The sequence below is a fragment of the Mustela putorius genome, unplaced genomic scaffold (assembly GCF_011764305.1).
Source record: "Mustela putorius furo isolate JIRA1106 unplaced genomic scaffold, ASM1176430v1.1 tig00003896_pilon_pilon_pilon, whole genome shotgun sequence".
Classification (NCBI taxonomy): Eukaryota; Metazoa; Chordata; class Mammalia; order Carnivora; family Mustelidae; genus Mustela; species Mustela putorius.
In genome coordinates, this window is record NW_025422045.1 from 9,982,021 (window position 1) to 10,002,191 (window position 20,171).

At 47.3% G+C, this 20,171-nt stretch overlaps 1 protein-coding gene across 2 annotated transcripts in view; it reads left to right on the forward strand.

The window, feature by feature from the left end:
- The window catches only part of MAP2K1 (mitogen-activated protein kinase kinase 1), an 80,230-nt gene that overhangs the window by 52,235 nt on the left and 7,824 nt on the right, over window positions 1–20,171 (forward strand). The window lies entirely within an intron of this gene.

Genomic DNA, 20,171 nt, shown 5'->3' on the forward strand with positions numbered 1-20,171 from the left:
TCTAGACATTCCAGTAGGTGTGGAGGGGTATCTCACTGTGATCTGAATTGACCTGCCCCTTGTGACTCACTATGTTCATTAACTTCTCATGTGCTTTTATGCCACCCAGAGATCTTCATTAGTAAGGCCTCTGTTCAAATGTTTACCCATTTTTCCAATTGGGTTATCTTTTTATTATTAAATTTTAAGAGGTCTTTATATATTCTAGACAAGACTACCTGACAGATGGATGTTTTGCCAATATCTGGTTTTAGTCTGTGGCTTGCCTTTTCGTCTCTGTGTCTTTAGAAAAGCAAATGTTTTTTATTTAGATGAAGCTCAGTTTCTTGATTTTTTTTTTTTTTCCTTTAGACTTGGTTGTGCCTTTGGTGTCCCATATTAAAAACTCTGCTGCAACAGAGGTCACCACGATAGTCTTCTGTCTTCTTTCAGAAGGCACTCTGTGCCTGTAATTCATAGAGTTAGACCTGTGATCCACCGAGAGCTCAGTTTTCTTTATGGGTTTATTTTTCTGCATAAGAATACACAACCATTGGGGCAACATTTGTTGACGAGATGATTTTTCCTCTATTGAACTGCCTCGGAATCTTTGTCAAAACTCAATGGACTACATGTGTACATGTCTGTTTCTGAATTCTTCCTTCTGTTCTATTTGATCTGTTATATTTAGCTTCACACCAACACCACACTGCTGATAATTGCAGCTTTGTAATAAATCTGGAAATCAGGTAGTCTGAGTGCCCCATCTTTGTTTTTCTTCTTCAAAGCTGTTTTGTCTGTTCTAGGCCCTTTGTGTTTCCATTTCTGTTTTGGATATAATTTGTCAATTCTACACAGAAAGGTTACTGGGATTTTCAGTGGGATGGCCTTGAATCTACAGATCAGTTAAAGCAAAACTGACACCTTAACAACCCTGACCGTGAGGGTAGTTGCATAACAACATGAATGTATTCACTGCCAGAACTGTATGCTTGAAAATGGTTAAAATGGTAAATTTTATGTTATGCATATTTTATAATTTTTGAAAAAAATGCCAATTTCAGAAGTGGCTCCTAAGCTGGCCAGTCAATTCCATCAGCCCCCCTCACTCCTCTTGAGCCCTCCCTTCTCACACCTGTCGCCATTAACACACCGTGACTGAACAGACGTGGTCTATAGCCCTATGTTCTCCATTTTTCTGGCCTCTGGCTTCTTCAGCCTTTTTTTATTTCCTGATAAACTTTATTGAGGTGTAATTTATATTGGATAAAAGACAGCCACTTTAGCGGAAGGTTTGATGTGTGATGTTTGATAAATCCTCACATGCATCTACCACCATAATTAGGATAGAACACTTCTACCACCCCAGAAGTACACTTGCGCTTCTGATGCTCATTTCTCCTTAGACCTTCGGGCAACCACTGATGTGCTTTCTATCACTGTAGACTTGTTTTTGCTTTCTCTATTTTATATAGGTGGAAATAGTTTATACTTTTTTTTTTTTTTGAGATTTTATTTGAGAGAGGGAGGGAAAGAGCACTGAGCAGGGGAGGGGCAGAGGGATGAGCAGGCTCCTGGCTGAGCAGGGAGCCCAACTCGAGGCTTTATCCTAGGACCCTGGATCATGACTGAGTCAAAAGCAGACGCTTAATGACTGAGCCTCCCAGGCGCCCCCTGTGTGATGCCATTTATGTAACTCTAGAAATTATAAACTGATCTGTAGTGATGAAATGCAGACCAATGGTCCTGTGGGGAGTGAGGGAAGGGGGAAGGGAAGAATTAGAGGGGCACAAAGAAACTTTTGGGGGTAATATGTTTATAATCTTGGTTGTGATGATTACATATATATATTCTTCAAATGATACACGTGAAACATATGGGGTTTATTGTATGAAAATTATATACTAGTAGGGGTGCCAGGATGGCGCAGTTGGTTAAGCTTCCAGTTCTTGGTTTCAGATCAGGTCATGATCTTGGTCCTGAGTGGGATCGAGCCCCGTTTCAGGCTCTGCACTTGGTAGGAAGTCTGCTTGAGATTCTCTCTCTCTCTCTCTGCCTCTCAGAGACTTGTTCACTCTCTCTCTTTCGTTCTCTCTCAAGTAAATAAATCTTTTTAAAAAAATTTACTTACTTGGGGCGCCTGGGTGGCTCAGTGGGTTGGGCCGCTGCCTTCGGCTCAGGTCATGATCTCAGGATTCTGGGATCAAGTCCCGCATTGGGCTCTCTGCTCAGCAGGGAACCTGCTTCCCTTCCTCTCTCTCTACCTGCCTCTCTGCTTACTTGTGATCTCTCTCTCTGTCAAAAAAAAAAAAAAAAATCTTTTAAAAAAAAATTACTTACTTGACGGAGTGAGAGAGATCACAAGTAGGCAGAGCAGTAGGCAGAGAGAGGGAAGCAGGCTCCCTGCTGAGCAGAGAGCCTGATGCAGGGCTCAGTCCCAGGACCCGCTCCCAGGACCCCCTCCTAGGATGCTGAGATCATGACCTGAGCCGAAGGCAGAGGCTTAACCCACTGAGCCACCCAGGCGCTCCTCAAGTAAATAAATCTTTAAAAAGTAAAATTATAGTCTCTCTCTCATTCTCTCTCAAGTAAATAAATCTTAAAAAAAATAAAATTGTAGGGGCGCCTGGGTGGCTCAGTTGGTTAGGGACTGACTTTGACTTGGGTCATGATCCCAGGGTCCTGGGATCGGGTCCCATGTTGGGCTCCCTGCTCATTGGGAAGCCTGCTTTTCCCTCTCCCTCTGTCTGCTATTCTGCCTGCTTATGCTCAATCTCTCTGTGTCAAATAAATAAAAAAATATTTTAAAAAAGAAGAAAATTGGGGTGCCTGGGTAGCTCAGTGGATTAAGGCCTCTGCTTTTGGCTCGGGTCGTGATCCCGGGGTCCTGGGATCGAGCCCCACATCGGGCTCTCTGCTTGGTGGGGAACCTGCTTCCTCCTATCTCTGCCTGCTTCTCTGCCTACTTGTGATCTCTGTCTGTCAAATAAATAAAATCTTAAAAAAAAATTATATACTAAAAAAGCTATTAACCAAGAAGCAAAAAAATAAAGAAACAAAAAACAAACAAACCACCCCTTCCCCCCAAAAACAGTGAAGTTGTTGAAAACAGTGATAAAGCAAGTTTCTTAAAAGCAGCCAGGGAAAGGGACAACCACTTTGGGAGAGAGTTTGGTAGTTTCTTCTGAAGTTAAACCATACAACCAGTCCATCAACCCCACATCTCAGCATTGACTTAAGAGAAATGAATACAGGTGCGCCTGGGTGGCTCAGTGGGTTAAAGCCTCTGCCTTTTGCTCAGGTCATGATTCCAGGGTCCTGGGATCGAGCTCCGTATCGGGCTCTCTGCTTGGCAGGGAGCCTGCTTCCTCTTGTCTCTCTGCCTGCCTCTCTGCCTACTTGTGATCTCTGTCTGTCAAATAAATAAATAATCTTTAAAAAAAAGAGAGAGAAATGAATACATTTGTCCACTACAGACTTGTGCACAAATGTTCATAGCATCTTTATTCACAGTAGCCCCAAACTAGAACAAACAAAATATTAATCACCAGACGAGTGAATAAACAAATTTTGATATATTTACACAACAGAATGCAACTCAACAATAAAAATGAACAAACTGTTGATACAACTTGGATGAATCTCAAAAACGTGCTGAGTAAAGAAGCCCTAAACAAAAGAATACAGACTGTAGGACTCCACATATGTGATTATCTAGGACAGACGTAGTTAATCCACAGTAACATAGTAATAAAATAAAGTAGATTAGTGGTTGCCTGAAGGTGTGGGGGACTGGAGTGGGGATCGACTTCAAAGGGATATGACGGAACTTTTTGGAGTAATCAAAATTTTAAATCCTGATTTTGGTGGTGGGTTCACAGGTGTATACTTCATTTGGAATGTGTCAAACTATACACTTAAAATGCAAAGTTGTAGAAGGCTTCCTACTTTTAACCACTATCTACCATTTTGTCCTTTTTAGTAGCAGTAAAGAGATACAGTGCGACTTGTGTGGGGAACAGTTTTCCAGCAGTACGTAGACCTTGATCTGGGGTGTTTTTTGTTTTTTGTTTTTTTCCCAGATCTCTGAATTCTGGGATAGAATATTCTAGTGTACTTACTTCTAGGAAATAGGAGTAGCTGAAAGGAGAGGTGAAGTGAACATTTCCTGTGCGTGGGGCTGTGTTTGAGGGCTGCAAATGACATAAATTCTCACTTAAGAGGGACCCATGCGGGACCATCAGTGTTGGAGGAGGATCTGGTAGAGGAAGGCCATTGTGTCATTTATAATACAGAATCCTCTTGCCTCCTCCTCGGCTGCTGTGAGGATTTAGGAAATCACAGAATGCAGCTAGCACAATGGTTTACAGAAAGAGGGGCCTAACAAAGGTGGATTGCCTTCCTTCTGCCTTTATGTAGTTTGTGAAGAAATGGAGACCCAGTGAGACGGAATTCCTTTTATGAGCTGGACCTTTGTGTGCTGCTCCCTTCTGCTGTTACTGCCTTTCCTGGGAATGCTTGTTTCCCAACCCCACCCCCTCCCTCATCTTTTCAAGTATAGCCCCGAGCCTTGGGACTCTGCCAGTTAAAGTTCAAATCCTAAGTCTCTTACATACAGGGTGTATAAACTCTTAGTTATTTATTCATCTGTTAAATGAGGAGAGTTCATGCTAAAGGGCAGTAATTGCAAATTACACACATATTTTGTATATTTGTGAGGCTTAAAGGGCTGCCTCACATAAATCATTAATAATGTTACTGTTTAGCTTAGTTACAGTGTTACTATAGTAATAATGTGACTGTTTGGTTCAGACATCTCTTCCAAGAAGTGTTCCCATGAACCAACCCCTTCCCAAAGCAGATGAAGGGTTTTGCGTCTGTATTCCTCGGGCAGTGTCCATCCCTTTGTTACTGTAATTAGTAATGACTGTTTATCGAGGGCCTGTTATGTACCAAGTGGTGTATCATGTGCGTTCGCTACTTTTCTCATTTATTGGTCACACCGACCTTGTGATAGGTCTCTTTTGCCTGTATTCCACATGTGGAAACCATGGTGCGGTGTTTGTTTTCCTCTCACTGGTCTGTGAGTGTCTGCAAGTCAAGGGCCATGTCTCATTCGTTTGTGTGTGCGCAGCCCCTAGTGGAACAGCATAGAGTGGCTCGCCCTTCAAGGGCTATTAAACCGGTGGAAGTGTGATTACCTTGTGCCAGAACACACAGGAATCAACAGTGGAACCGGGCCAAGAAGCCGTGTCTCCTGCTCCTAACACAGTGGTTCATCTAGGCCAGAGTTTTTCTCTTCCTGCTGCCTTCCATGTACTGTAGGCTGTGTGTTTGATGGAGAGCTCTAACTTTATGTCCATTCCAGAAAGAGGAAAGTTTCAGCTTATTCCTGGAACAACCAACTTGCTTTTCCCTTTTTGCCTGGTGCTGCCCCCACTTCTCTCTGGAATTTCTTTTCTGGCTCCACCAGTTACTTCTCCTTGGCATGAAGAGCTGCTGCTCTGTGAGCCAGACGGGTCTCTGGGCAGATACCTTTGTTGGAGAGTTCGTTCCTTGCCCAGCCAAGAAAGGGAAGTCACTGGGACTTTGGCTCCAATGAGCCGTGTGCGCAGGCAGCTTGGCCTGGCTCTCCGCGGTTTAGACTCCCACTGTCATGCGTCTTCTCCAGAAGCCCTGAAAGAATTCACTGGGAGCCCTGGGCTGTGGAATGGTATTCTTGCACAATGTGATTCCTGAGCAAGAACAATGAGTGGATGGTTCCTGGAAACCTGAGTAAGGGTGACAGTGGGACAACTCAGTCTCCCTGCCTCTGTCTTTAGGCTTCCTTGCTGCCAGTAATTTTTCCCTCTGGTCTAAATATATTCTTTTCCTGATGAAATTTTAAACTCTGTTTTTTCTCATTATGCCCTTGAGAGAAATGGGGAAGAAGTGAAGATGTTTTTTCTTTGCCTCACATTCTTTATTCCCACTTGTCGATACTGATTTACTGGTGATAACTTAGTGATTATTTCAGTGAGCTTTTGGTGTGGAATAACCAGCCCAACACTTACTGGTTTATTTATTTTTTATTTTTTTCATTTTTTAAAAAGATTTTATTTGTCGGAGAGAAAGATAGTACCAGCTAGGGGAACAACAGGCAGAGGGAGAAGCAGACTCCCCCCTGAGCAGGGAGCCCGATGTGGAACTAGATCCCAGGACCCTGGGCTTGTGACCTGAGTGGAAGGCAGGTGCTTAACCTACTGATCCACCCAGATGTCCCAGCACTTAGTACTTTAAAAATAGCAATGTATAGGGGCTTGGGGTCTCAGTCATTTGAGCATCCAACTCTTGGTTTTGGATCAGGTCATGATCTCATGGGTCGTGAGATCCAGCCCTATGTGGGGCCCTGTGCTCAGTGTGGGATCTGCTCAGGATTCTCTCTCTGCCTCTCCCCCTGCTCTCTCTCTCTCAAATATCTTTAAAAAGAGAGAGAGAGAAACAGCAGTGTCTTACTTTCTGTAATTTTGTGGGTTGGTTGGGCTTCCTCATGTTTTCACTCATCCTCTGAGATGCTAATGCCCTGGCTTCTTTCCACAATGGCCTTGGGGTTGAAATTACTACTGACGTAGAAGGAGGGCTAACCCTAGTCAAGCACGATTTAAAGCTCTGCTTCCGTCAGGTTTGGTAATGTCCTTTTGGCTGAGGCAAAAAAAAAAAAAAAAAAAAAAAGAAGTCATGTGATAAAGTCAGGGCTTAAAATGTAGAGGGACAGATTCTGTCTCGTTGCGAGCAACTACAAAATATTATGGCCACAGGTTTTTCACTCTATCCTGGTGCCAGAAGTTCAGCATTTGGGAAACCTTGGGCACGTTGTTTAACTTCTCCAAGCCTCAGGGAAATGGAGAGACTAGCCTTCCTCCAGGGCTCTGAGGATTGAGACAATGCCTACATGCACTTAAAAAGGTGCTTGACCAACATAGTTGACATATATGTTACGGCCACTTAGCAGATGAATTAGTAGGTTTTTATGATTGCCAAACACTGGCTTAAGCATCTCAAAAAACTTAAAAGTTCAGAGAAGTTTTTGAAGAGCTGGACCCACACATCTGTGGGGCAGGGACCTGGGCTGCTCTGGTTGGGAGGCGGGGTTGTGTCAGCAGAAAAGCCGCTAACTTCCATGGGTTGCTTCGGCTTTCTTAGCCTCACGGCGGGTGTGGTACTAATACCAGTTGCTTTTTCAGGGAGAGGAAGAGCCATATGCTTAGTTGGGGCGAAACTGTTTTCACATGCCATTTAGGTCCTGTTTTTACAGCTAGGTAGCAGTCTCTTGAAAGTTTTTTCTTTATCTTTAGTCGACTGGTTGAGTTGAAAGACCATTGGTGCTAGTGGGATACCCTGCCTGGGCCTGCATGTGGCTAGCTTTCCTGCCTTACTGATGTGTCCATGCTGGGTGCAAACCAAGTTCTTCCCCTCATTCCTGGAGTGATTTGTCTCTGCTGCCCCAGAGTGGGACTTTGTGGGCAGGACTGGTACAGCTGATATTCCCAGTGTTTGAAGTGATGGCCAGCTGCTCTGGACTCTTCATTTGTAGGGAATGCTCTGAAGGCAAGCTTTCCACCCCCCCGCCCCGCCCCCTGCCCCAGGAGCCAGCTGCACCAGCCTAAAGGGAGCTCATGACCCATCACTGTGCTTGTCCTACCTGCCCTTGGGTTGGTGGGTGGTGGAGAGGGGCACTAAGTCCTGGGACCAGCCCACAAATCCAGCTCCCTGCCTGACCCCTGTTCCTGCCTGCCCCCTGCCCCCTCTTCTGGGATGCTGGGTGGCCAAAAAAAAAAAAAAAAAAAAGACTGGTAGGGAACCAGTGTGCTGTGATCCTATAGCCAGGGCACAGGGGTGCAAGAGCACTGTGCTCGGGGTTCCAAACAGACCCGGTTTGACCACTGGCCACTGGCCGCTGGCAAAATCAAGGGCAGAGAGAGGATTGGTGGTGAAAAAAAGAAAGGAATTTATTACAGTGAGGCGACACCAGGAAGATGATGGACTAGCGTCTCCAAAGGGCTGGAAGCACTTTCTTTCTTCTTCTTCTTCTTCTTTTTTTTTTTTTTTTTAAGATTTTATTTATTTATTTGATACAGAGATCAGAAGTAAGCAGAGAGGCAAACAGAGGGGGAAGTAGGCTCCCCGCTTCCCCATGTGGGGAGCAGAGAGCCCCATGTGGGGCTAAAGCAGAGAGCCCCATGTGGGGCTCAAGCCCAGGACCCTGGAATCATGACCTGAGCTGAAGGCAGAGGCTTAACTGACTGAGCCACGCAGGCGCTCCACTTTCAGGTTTATGTAAGGAAAATGTGGGACAGAGGTCAGATTTGTCATTGTCTTGGGGTCAGTCACACAAGGTCTTGGCATCAGGGCAGTCCTTATTGCTTGAGGGGATAGTTCCCATGTCAGGATGCTTTTCCCTTCAGGTCTTTTTTGCCTGAGTTAGAAGAGGAGCTGGAAAGAAGAACTTCATTATTAGAAAGAACATACTTGAGGTCAGAGAGGTAGTAGCAGTCCTCTGTCAGTCTGTCCTGGCATTGGGTAGACACCCTTGGGTGTTCAAAGGGCGGAGCAGCCTGTGTGACTCAGCCTGGTGTGTGTGGTTTGTGGGCTGTTGGTTGGGGAGTGGGGGTTAGCTCTGTGAGCCCCCTGGGAGTATAAACTGTGTCTGGAATCTCTGAGTAGTGTCCCGGTGTATGGTCATGGCTAGGTACGTGTTCATGTTTTCATGTTGCTCCATGTTTATTTGCCCTTCTCCCCGTTGGCTTCCCCCATCCAAGGAAAGTAGTATCTGTATAATATTCATAGAATACCTACCAAGTTCAAGGTACTGAGTGAATCACTACAGAGGGCATAAAGATGTCTCAGAAATGAATTGTGTCCTCCAGCAGCTTGGAGTTTAACAGGGGAAAAGTGACTCTAAATACATGGTGGAACACAGCCAGTGTCATTTTTTATGCATGAATCGCTACCCTGCCAACTTTCAAATAGAATTTGATGTGATATAATTAGTCAGGATTCTTTGGTTGTGTCAGAAATCCAGTGCAAGATTACTTAATGAAAAGAGAGAATGTATTGGCGTGGGTTACCTATTAGAAGGCAGGGATGAACATGGGGTTGAAATGACAGTTTTAGGACCCTGTTACCCCTCGGCCTTAAGCCTCGTGTTGTGGGCCTCCTGTATAGTTGGAATCTTTTCACTGGGGGCAACATGGACGCCCCCAGCCCAGGGGATTAGTACTGTGTTCCCCAGAAAGAGATCTGCCTCTCCTGAGGGATTGAATCACTGATTGGCTCTGCTAGCAGTGCCCGCCCACTACTGGGCCAATCACTGTTTTCCAGGGGCTAGCGTAGTCTGGTTGGCCATCTGGGATTATAAGCCCACCCCCTGGTGAGATAGATGGGGCTTCTTGGTTGACTCCCTAGCAGAAACCCCCAAAGAAAAGAGGGGGTTGATTCCTGGAGGGCGGGGAAGAGGAACAGATGCTGAAAGCTAGCAAATTAGGAAGAAAAATTATTTATCGCTACAAATAACGATTAAGCCCTGGGTCAGAGAGACAAAAACTGTTAACAGATCAAAACAGTAATTACACATTTAAGCAGAGGTGGGCAGACTGGTGGCCCACAGGCCACATATGGTGTATTGCCTATTTTTGTAGGGCCTGCAAGCCAAGAATTGTTTTTCAGAATTTTGTGACATGTGATAATTGTGTGAAATTCAAATTTCAGTGTCCATAATGAAGTTTTGTTGGAACATAGCGTGCTTACTTAAGTGTTTTCCGTGACTTTTTGTGCTATAATGGCAAAGGTGAGTAGTTGCTTGTGAAAGAGACCGTATGGCCCCCAGAGCCTAAAAATATTTGCTCTGTGATCTTTGTCAGAAAAAGCTTCCTGACTACTGAGTTTTAAGGGGAAGATGAATTCCCCGATTGAGGACACTTTAGAATTTAAGCTCAAGACTCAGCTCTAAGGTTTTCAGCCTTGAGTGCTTGGTGAAAACATGGATGGCATAGGTAGGAGAGAGGGTTTTCCCCTGATTCTGAAGCTCAGAAAGGAATTAATCACAAAGGTTTTGAGGCAGTTTTCCCACTCCCTGTGGAAGGAGCTTCTAGAACTGGTGCATGTAAAAGCTGGCTCATGTGGTTAGGCTGAGTTCCAGGGTGGGAGGTCGGGTCCTAAGGATGTAGCTCCACTTCATGCCACTTAAAGCAGTGATTTGTGTTTCCAGCCTGTTCTTCGTAGCCTGCTCCACTAATCAAGGTCTTATTTTGATCGAGACTCTGAAGAAACATTATGTAAGTTAAAGTGATAGACAGTTCATACAGCTTAGCCCATAAATTGTTTTTCCCTTGGAGTTGCTGGCTAGTGAAGATCAATAAATGCCAAGAATAGTTTTAAATGTTGCCTCAACTCGTTTTTCTTTTCCTTCAGTCAGATGGGGCAGTGTGTGGCCTGTCTCATCATGATATGCTGTGCTGGATGAGGACCCTGGCCTGCAGCGCCCCCCGCACAGCCAGCCTTGATTTCTCAGGGGGGTGCATGGCCAATGGCTCTCTTCAGAGCTAGAGTAGTTTGTACTGGGGCCCTCCTGCTGGGAGGGCACTGGGGGCAAGTTCCTTACTGCTTGGGGAGCGGTCAGGTCTGAGTAAGAGTTAAGTCTTCTGCCAAGACTTCAAGAGTGCTTTTGGATCTCAGTCCTGGGACAGCTGGGGTCTCCAGAGCACATTGTGTTAGCAGCAGTCCCTGGAGGGTCAGGGTTTAGACCCCTGACGTCTTCCTGTCGCTGTCGGCACTGATAGGCAAGATCAGAAGTGGTCCAAATATGTTTTTGGTTGTTGTCATTTTGCAAGCTGTTTGTGGCAGACTCACCTGTGGTCAGTTTCTGAGTGTCTTCTGTGATCCTTGGCAGACACTGTCTACCTGCTGGTCCTCTTCTGGTATCCTGCCAGGCTTCCCTGAGCAGAAAGTTTCACAGTGACCCCTGAGGCTGCACACAGGGTTCTGTACTGATGACAGTCCCTGGCTGAGTGGCAAGGGTGTGTCTTGTGGCTCCATCTGTAGGCTGCCCCGGGCATCCAGGAAGTGGCGGGGCTGTGCTCCTTCCTTTGCCGGCTGTCTTATCCACCAGTCATATTGTGACAGCCTCAGGGGGACAGTGAATTTATGGGAAAAACCGATTCCTTTGAACTCTCTCTAGACTGCTCTACCTTACAGATGGAGAGAAACAGAAAGTGGCTAATTAGTAGCTAGAATCCAGTATGCTGGTCTCTTGGTGAGAAATGTGAGTCACGTTCTCTCTAGAATTACCTCAGCTGCTAGACCCAAAGCGATGGATGATGGCTCCAGATGAGTGTCTCTTAGCTCTTCAGGAGAGGCAGATGGGCTGCTGGAGGAGGGAGAGTGCTTCCTCAGTCCCCCGGGGGAAGCACTGTGGAGGGGGTGTCATGTGTGCCAAGCTCTACAGCAAGGAGATGGTACACAGGTGGCAGTATCCAGGAAAGGAATACCAGGTGGAGCGGAGCCCAGGATCATGGCACTGAGGCAGAAAACACAGGAAATAGCAAGTTGTTTGGGTTGTCTAGGGTTCCTGATGGCAAGTGGTGGGAGTCCAGTAAGGGATGCTTGAAGCACTCAAGGGGGTTCTTCACGGTTCTGCCCAGGAGCTGGATATTATCATAGGCAGCGGAGAACAAAGCAGGGGTCCTACACAGGGAAGTCAGGTGAGCTATCTTTTGAAGAGGGTCCTGGCTGTTGTGGCTAAGATGAGCTGGAGCATGGGAATGCAAGCTGGTGCAACCACTCTGGAAAACAGCATGGAGGTTCCTCAAAAAGTTGAAAATAGAGCTACCCTATGACCTAGCAATCGCACTACTGGGTATTTACCCTAAAGATACAAATGTAGTGATCAAAAGGGGCACGTGCACCCGAATGTTTATAGCAGCAATGTCCACAATAGCCAAACTATGGAAAGAACCTAGATGTCCATCAACAGATGACTGGATAAAGATGTGGTTTATATACACAATGGAATACTATGCAGCCATCAAAAGAAATGAAATCTTGCCATTTGCGATGATGTGGATGGAACTAGAGGGTATCATGCTTAGTGAAATAAGTCAGTAGGAGAAAGACAACTATCACATGATCTCCCTGATACGAGGAAGTGGAGAAGTAGGAGAAAGACAACTATCACATGATCTCCCTGATACGAGGAAGTGGAGGAGCAACATGGGGACTTAGGGGGGTAGGAGAAGAATAAATCAAACAAGATGGGATCGGGAGGGAGACAAACCATAAGTGACTCTTAACCTCACAAAACAAACTGAGGTTGGGGCGCCTGGGTAGCTCAGTGGGTTAAGCCGTTGCCTTCGGCTCAGGTCATGATCTCAGGGTCCTGGGATCAAGTCCCGCATCGGGCTCTCTGCTCAGCAGGGAGCCTGCTTCCCCCTCTCTCTCTCTCTCTGCCTGCCTCTCCATCTACTTGTGATCTCTCTCTCTCTCTCTGTCAAATAAATAAATAAATAAATCTTTAAAATAAAACAAAACAAAACTGAGGTTGCTGGGGGGAGGGGCGTCGGGAGAAGGGGGGTGGGGTTATGGACATTGGGGAGGGTATGTGCTATGGTGAGTGCCATAGCACATGAAGTGCCATGAAGTGTGTAAACCTGGTGATTCACAGACGTGTACCCCTGGGGATAAAAATACATTATATGTTTATAAAAAATAATAAATTAAAAAAAAAAAAAAGATGAGCTGGAGTGGGGAGAGGTCACTTAGGAGGCCGTTGGCATGGTCCAGTAAGAGAAAGTATGGGTCAGGAGAGTAGCCTGGTGGGGGGAGAGGGGAACAGGTGCAGGGGGAGGTGGTCAGGGTTTATTTTGGGAAGCCCCTGGAGAGCAAAGGGCAGGTGCGGTGCATTCAGATGGGGAAGGGGGAGAGGGGTTAGAAGACTTGCCCAGGGTCCAGGAAGAGCTGTGTCATGTTCTTCTCACATCACAAAGCCTCATTTCTAAGGGAAGCCTGGGGCTGGGACTGGCACTTGCCTCAGTTACAGATAACTTTTTGAGGAGGACCATGGGCCCAGGAGAGCATGCTTGAGTCAGAAGTCAGGTGATCAAGCGAAGAGCAGATGTCATTAACTGTAGCTCAGGATGGAGCCCAGCTTCTGCAGCCCCGCACCCCAGAGTGACCACGTCATCTAGTGGTACATCTCGGCGTGAGGCTGGGAGCCAGCCGAGTGGGGAACCCGATATGGCTCTTGATCCCTGGACCCCTGATCATGACGTGAGCTGAAGGCCACTGCTTAACAGCTGAGCCACCCAGGCGCCACGGTCATGCCTTACTTTGGTGGAGTTTTGGCCATCATAAATACAGTGATGTTACTAGAAATTCTCTCTCACTTGGTATTTAAAAACGAGCAGATCTCCGGCTCTCTCTACCTTTCCATTTTCCAGTGTCTTTTCTACCCCTCTCCTGCTGCTGAGCAAGTTAGCCTTCAGCAGGTCAGAACAGGTCTTTTAGCTAATTTCCCTTTCTTGAATTGTGGATGCTAAGCATCCAAGTTAGCATTGTTTTCCTGCCTGCAGGTGGGTGATTGGCTTTGTGATAGACTACAGATCATCTGGCCTCTGAATTGGCCTGCATCCTGCAAAGGGAAATGTGTGCTTGAAGGCAGTTTCTTTTCTTTCTTCTTCTTCTTTCTTTTTTTAAAAAAACGATTTTATGTATTTATTTATTTATTTGAAAGAGAGTGAGTAAGAAAGTTGGCACAAGCAAGGGGAGAAGCAGGCAGAGGGAGAAGCAGGCTCCCCACTGAGCAAGGAGCCTGATGCTATGCAGGACTCAATCCCAGGACCCCAGGATCATGACCTGAGCCGAAGGCAGACACTTAACCAGCTGAGCCACTCAGGCACCCAGAGTCATTCTCTTTTAATGGAAAAGTTACTTTGTGATTTTTGGGAAGGGACATTTCTTTAAGCCTTGATTACTCTGGGGCTGTTCTGCCAATTATTATTAAGGGCTCATTGAAAATAAGAGACTAAGAATCAGCTTTTCCCATGACTGCCTTTCCCCTTTTTCTTTTCCTTTTGCTGTCTCTTCCCCCCCACCCATCCTCTTGAGTATAACCCCCATACCTTTTGCTGTGACTTTTGTTACATCCTGTTTTAAAAATGTTGATCATTTCTGAGAATGGCATGAACTAATGAAAACCAAACTCTGAAAAAGAAAAATGGATTCAGAATGCTCCCAGTAATGTCTCGTTTAATTGTTAACATTTGCGTGCCTTTTGGGTCTGGAGATGAACACTGAATTTGCAGAAAGGGGTGCACAAAGGTAGAAAATGAAAGCACTTCGGGGCGCCTCGGTGGCTCAGTGGGTTAAAGCCTCTGCCTTCAGCTTGGGTCATGATCCCAGGGTCCTGGGATTCAGCCCCGCATCAGGCTCTCTGCTCAGCAGGGAATCTGTTTCCTCCTCTCTCTCTCTCTCTCTGCCTGCCTCTCTGCCTACTTGTGATCTCTGTCTATCAAATAAATAAATAAAATCTTAAAAAAAAAAGTAATGAAAAAACTAATGAATCTTGGGAGGGGAGAAAAAAAATTAAATTGCACTTGGTGGCCTTTCTTGTAAGAAGTGGAGAGAGGAAAGTAGCTGCATGTTAGGACCCGGACTTCGTGCTCTGAAAGTTCCCTGCTTGAACTCTGCTGTTAGGCAGAAGGAGGTAGGAAGCAGCCTCTGTTTCCCCTTTAGCAAATTTCTGCAGGCAGGACCTTCCCAGAGCGGGAGAAGGAAGCGAACTCTCCCTCACCGGGAGCAGAGAAGCCTTTTCTCTCACTGCCAGACTTAAAGGATTTGTTGATCCCAAAGTCAGATCACGTTCCCAGATAGAGCTTGTTATGTCTATAATGTGAGTGATCCCCTTTCCCAACCACAACTTTAAAAAAATTGAGATAAGATTGACATAGAACATTGTGTTTTGGGTGTGTGGTCTGCCGATGGGATGGGTGCATCTTTTGGGAAATGATCACTGCAGTAAATTTAGCTAATATTCGTCGTGACGTGATTACATTTATTTTTCTTGTGAGGAGAGCTTTTAAGATGTCCTTGGAGTGCTGCCTGGCTGGGTCAGTAGAGCACGCAAGTCTTGATCTTGGGTTTGTGAGTTTGAGCCCCAGGTTGGGTGGAGAGAAAAAAGATGTCCTGTCTTAGCAGCTTCCAAGTGTAAGGTCCTGTATTGTTAACTCTAATCACTGTGTTGTACGTTCCATCCCAGGATGATTTCTCTTAGAACTGAAAGTTTGTACCTTCTGACCACCATCCCCTGCACCTGAATAAGGACTTTTCTGAACTTTGGAGTACAGCTCAACATTTGCCCTGACATTTAGAGCTTAATTATCGAGGCTCCGGATAATGAAGAGCCTGAGTGCTACTGTAGCCTCTGCCGTTGGCTTCATGTGTCATCTTGACAGACGGCTCCCTGACTCTGGGCCTCTGGGTTTTCTCATCTGTACACGGGGGTGAATGGGACTTGCTTCTTCCCATTGTTGTGAGGATTAGAGAGGCCCATGTATTTAAAAGCCCTGGCATAGGAGGTCTTCGTGGAACCAGAGCTTTTGTGGGGTCTTCCCAGACCCGGGCTTGCCTGCCCATCCCCCACCCTAGCCTTGCAGCCGCATCCGTCCTCCTTTGCTGAGGGAAGGCAGCGAGGGGGGAAAGCTGTGCTCTTGGGAAGGTTGGGTGCCAGGTTACAGTTCATGGCTAACTGAAAGGTTTGGGATTCTCTCTGAATGTTAATATCTTTGCTGTTTAATTGGCTCCCGGAGGTCATGGATAAGGTAACTGGAGGTGGCTCTGTGGAGACCATTATTTGACATACCAGGGTCAGCCACCTTTCCCTTCTGTTTCTTTACCTTTAGAGAAGGGTTAATAGGGATCTGCTGGGGTTGCTCATTTGAGGCGAAAGGAACCATTTAAAAATCTCTTTGCCTCTGTTTCTTTAACCTTTGACTCCCTCGCTTATCCAAAGTCCTCTCCCTTTTGGTTTTAGCCTTTGTCACGGATGAGCCAGAGTGTGGCTTCCAGGGGTCACTTGGTGTGCTTCTCCAGAGCTCTTTTCTTTCCTCTTCCTCCTGTTGCTTCTGTGCTCCCCAGTCCCTCCCCTGCATCTGCCCTCTATTCCTTCGTGCGGGGTCTCCTTCCATCTTGTGTCCCCAACCCCGCCCCCATAGGGAATGCAGATTCCTATAATAGTCTTCTCTGCCAAACAAAATGAGGTTCCTCGAATATAGTACCCTTTGGCGGGCTGACCCTCTCCTTGCTCCATCTGTCTGCAAAGGACCTTGCCCACTAGTCAGGCTGGTGTTGAGCCTGGTTGGCTGGGAGAATTCACAGCACAGTCCACAGTGCCCTGAGCATCCCTCTCTCCTTGCCCTTACCATCATACCCACGGGCACACGTTCTTGTTACTTTCCATGTTCGGTCTCCCCTAGTGGTGATGGCCTTGAGGACACGGACAGGAACTGGGTCCCTTTTTACTCATAGCTCAGTTGTAAGTGTTTATAGAATAACCCACTGACACACTGAATTATTTAATCCAAACCCTTTGTTTTACAGGGGTAGAGAATGCTCAGAAATTAAGTTAAAATCATTTGCTCTTGGGGGAAGAATCAGAAGGCTTTGCACAGTAGTTATTTCTGGGGCAGAAAATAGGAGAGAAGAAAATACTTCATCCACGTAGTTTTTTCATGAAAAACTAAAAAGAGGTTTCATAAAACCTCCTTGTTTGTGTTTGAAAAAGGGCTTACCTGTTCTCATTGTTGTGGGAGCTGAGCAGGATCAGGGCCACAAACCTTCACCTCTCTTAGGTTTCCTGGGGTAGCTTGTCAGCCTGGGGGGCCTTGTGGATGCTGGATGCTTCCTTCACAATGCAGCCTAGCCCACCAGGTCCTGGGGCTCCTCCCGGCCTCGCCCTCCTGTGATTGGGGGTGAGAAAGGGCCTTGGGAAGCAGGGGGACCTGGGCCTATGATTTCAGCAGTGGTTGAGGTTGCTGCTGGGAAAGCTGTGGGGGGAAGCCAGATGAAACAAGCCTCCCAGGGCTCCAGGAGCAGGATAGGAAGGGGATGCTGAAGAACTCAGCACCCGGGAAGCTGAGGGGAGGGTGAGTGCGAAAGGTGCATGGTTCACCTGCAGGGACCAGCACAGTTAGGGGGGCAGGCCTGAGCTTGGGGGCTGGGTCACAGCCGGAAGCTGGGGAGGTAAGGCCAGAGCAGTGGCAGGCTGGGAAAGACCAGGTTAGAGGCAGGGGCTGTCTTGCCAGAGAAGGACAGTGAGCACAGGACAGAGGAGGGAGGGTGGCCATTGTGGAGAGCAAAGGGGGGATCCTGACAGGTGGAAGAAGCAATCTGTCTGGACTTGGGTGACATGGACCTCTTCTGCCCCCAGAGAAGAGCCTGATGGGGCGGGAGCCGCCAGGGGCAGCATGCATTGGCCTGGGGGCTCAGCCGCTTGCTCTGGAGTTGAGTGATTTCAAGGCCCAGGTCTGCAAGCAGCTTCTTGTCTGCCCTTCCAGGTCACCAAGCTGGGCTGTGTGCTTTGCCTGTGGCCCCAGGGTGTGGTCCAGGCAGGGAAAAGCCCTCAGGATTTCCCTCCCCTCCTCCGCCCCACCCCCCATGGTCTCTGCAACCTCCCAGGCAGTTTCCTTCCCTGGCGGTGGGGGAGGCGGGATAGAGGAAAGCCGTGTTACATAAGTTTGGAGAAAAAGAGGCTTGCTTGCCATGTGAATAGAAATCAGATCCCAGCAGTGACAGAGGCTGTGTGGCCACTCCTGAGCAGTAGCTGCGGCCTGGAGAGAACCTCTCAGCCAGCAGAGGAAGGAAAACTGGGTGGGGAGCGCTTTGGGGGCTCAGGTGGTTAAGTGGCTGCCTTCAGGTTGTGGTCCTGGGGTTCTGGGATCAAGTCCTGCATCGGGCTCCCTACTCAGCGGGGAGTCGTCTTCTCCCTCTCCCTCTGCTGCTCCCCCTGCTTGTGTTCTCTTTCTCTCAAATAAATAAATAAAATCTTAAAAAAAGAAAAAGCTTGGGTGGAGGTGGGTGGGGGCTGCTTTCTGTTGGGGAGGGAGGAAGCAGGGCTCTGGTGCTGTGAACTGCTCATCGTGCTCATTGTGGAGGGTCGCCTGTGAAAGAATCCTTTGTCCCTGTGAGGGGCAGGGGTGCTGTATGCCATGTAAATGCCCACCCCGCACCAGGTTGGTCCTGGTTACCAACGGGTAAGGTCACAAGCGCTGTGACTATTAGTGCCCAGGCGGGTGGGTGCCAGGGCTGCAAAGGGACCCGCTCAAGGCTGCAAGTAGAGTAGGGGGAGGGAGTGGGGAGGCGCAGGCAAGGCAGGGATTTGAATACAGGTCCCTTTAGCCAGGGGTGTTCTTGGACTTGAGAACAAGGCCCTACCTGCCTTGGGCACATTTGGGAGATGACGGAGGCACAGGCGTGAAGGGCTGGGGCATCCGGTGGCAAGTGTTGGAGTGTCCGGTGTGTGCTGTCCCCATAGTGCCATCTCCCAGCTAGCTGTACCCAGCTCTGTCCTGCCACTCCACGGAGCCCACTGCATCCTGAACATTAACCAGTGTGTTTGCGCAGGAGGCTACACGACAGGAAGTGGCTGAGGGGAAGAGAGTTGGGTCATGTGACAGTGGGGTGGGCGAGAAGAGGACAGGCCTAGGTATCAGAGAAGGTCTGACTTTCTGGTTCCAGCTCCACCCAGTTTCTGCTGTGGGACGTGGGCCAGGGTCCTAGACCCTTTTGGGCATTAGACTGAAGGGGAGTAGCCAGATTCCCTCTCACGTTACTTCTGATGCCTGCATTCTAGAAGTCTGTATGTAGGAGACACTGGGAGGGTGCCGGGGGTTGGGAAAGGTCTCATGTCCTGTGCCATGGTGAGGGCTGGGTCTTAGGAAGACCACACCAGTGGCTCTGAGTGCTCGTGTGTGTACACGGTGAGTTCAGAGCCATTCTGTCGCAAGGATTTTGGAGCCCCTGGTGCATGTTGGTTACAGTCCTGGCTCCTGGCCCACAGTGTGAGGCCCTCTGGTGGAGGGGGTGGTGAGCACAGAGGCGCTTGAGCGGGAATGAGGGCTGACGTGGGAGGGGCAGGGAAAGGACCTACTGGGATAGGAGAGGGTGTTTTGTTTCGTCCTTTTTTTGAAGATTTTATTTATTTATTTGACAGATAGAGATCACAAGTAGGCAGAGAGGCAGTTAGAGAAGGGGAGGCAGGCTCGCTGCTGAGCTGAGAGCCCGACCCTGAGATTATGACCTGAGCCGAAGGCAGAAGCTTAGCTCACTGAGCCACTCAGGCACCCCAGGAGAGGGTGTTTTTGTGTTTTGGTTTTTTTTTTTTTTTCCCACTTTACCCTTGGAAAGAAACCTTCAAAGACTTGTTAGAAACTATTTAAGGATAAATACAAGCATGTACCATCTCATCGTGCTTTGCAGATACTGCACTTTTTACAAAATGACGGTTTGCATCAGTCCTGTGTTGAGCAAGTCTATACCATTTTCCCAACATCGTTTGCTCCCTTCATGTCTCTTGGTCACATTTTGGTAATTCTTGAATTTTTCAAACTTTCTCATTATCATATTTGTTATGGTGATGTGTGATCAGTGATTGTGCTTTGCCGAAAGCTCAGGTTAACCATGGTTAGCACTTTAGCAATAACGTATTTTTAAATTCAAGTATTTACATCTTTTTTTTTTTAAAGATGTAATGTTGCTGTATACTTAATAGACTACCATCTAGTGTAAACATAACTTTTAAAACATGTATTTATTTGAGAGTGAGTGAGCATGGGTGGGGAGCAGAAGGAGAGGGGGAGGGAGAAGCAGATGTCTCCCTGCTGAGAAGGGATTCCCTAGCTCCCCTCACCCTATCGGGGGCTCGATCCCAGGACCCTGAGATCATGACCTGAGCTGAAGGCAGCTGCTTAACCAACTGAGCCACCCAGGTGTCCCAGCATAACCTTTATATGCACCAGGAAACCCAGACAAATTATTTGACTTCCTTTATTGTGATACTCACTTTATTGTAGTGGTCTGGAACTGAACCTGCCAGATCTCAGAAGCGTTCCTGTCAATGCATTCATCTGAGTATTGAAGGGAAAAATAATGGGGATTGGTTTTTT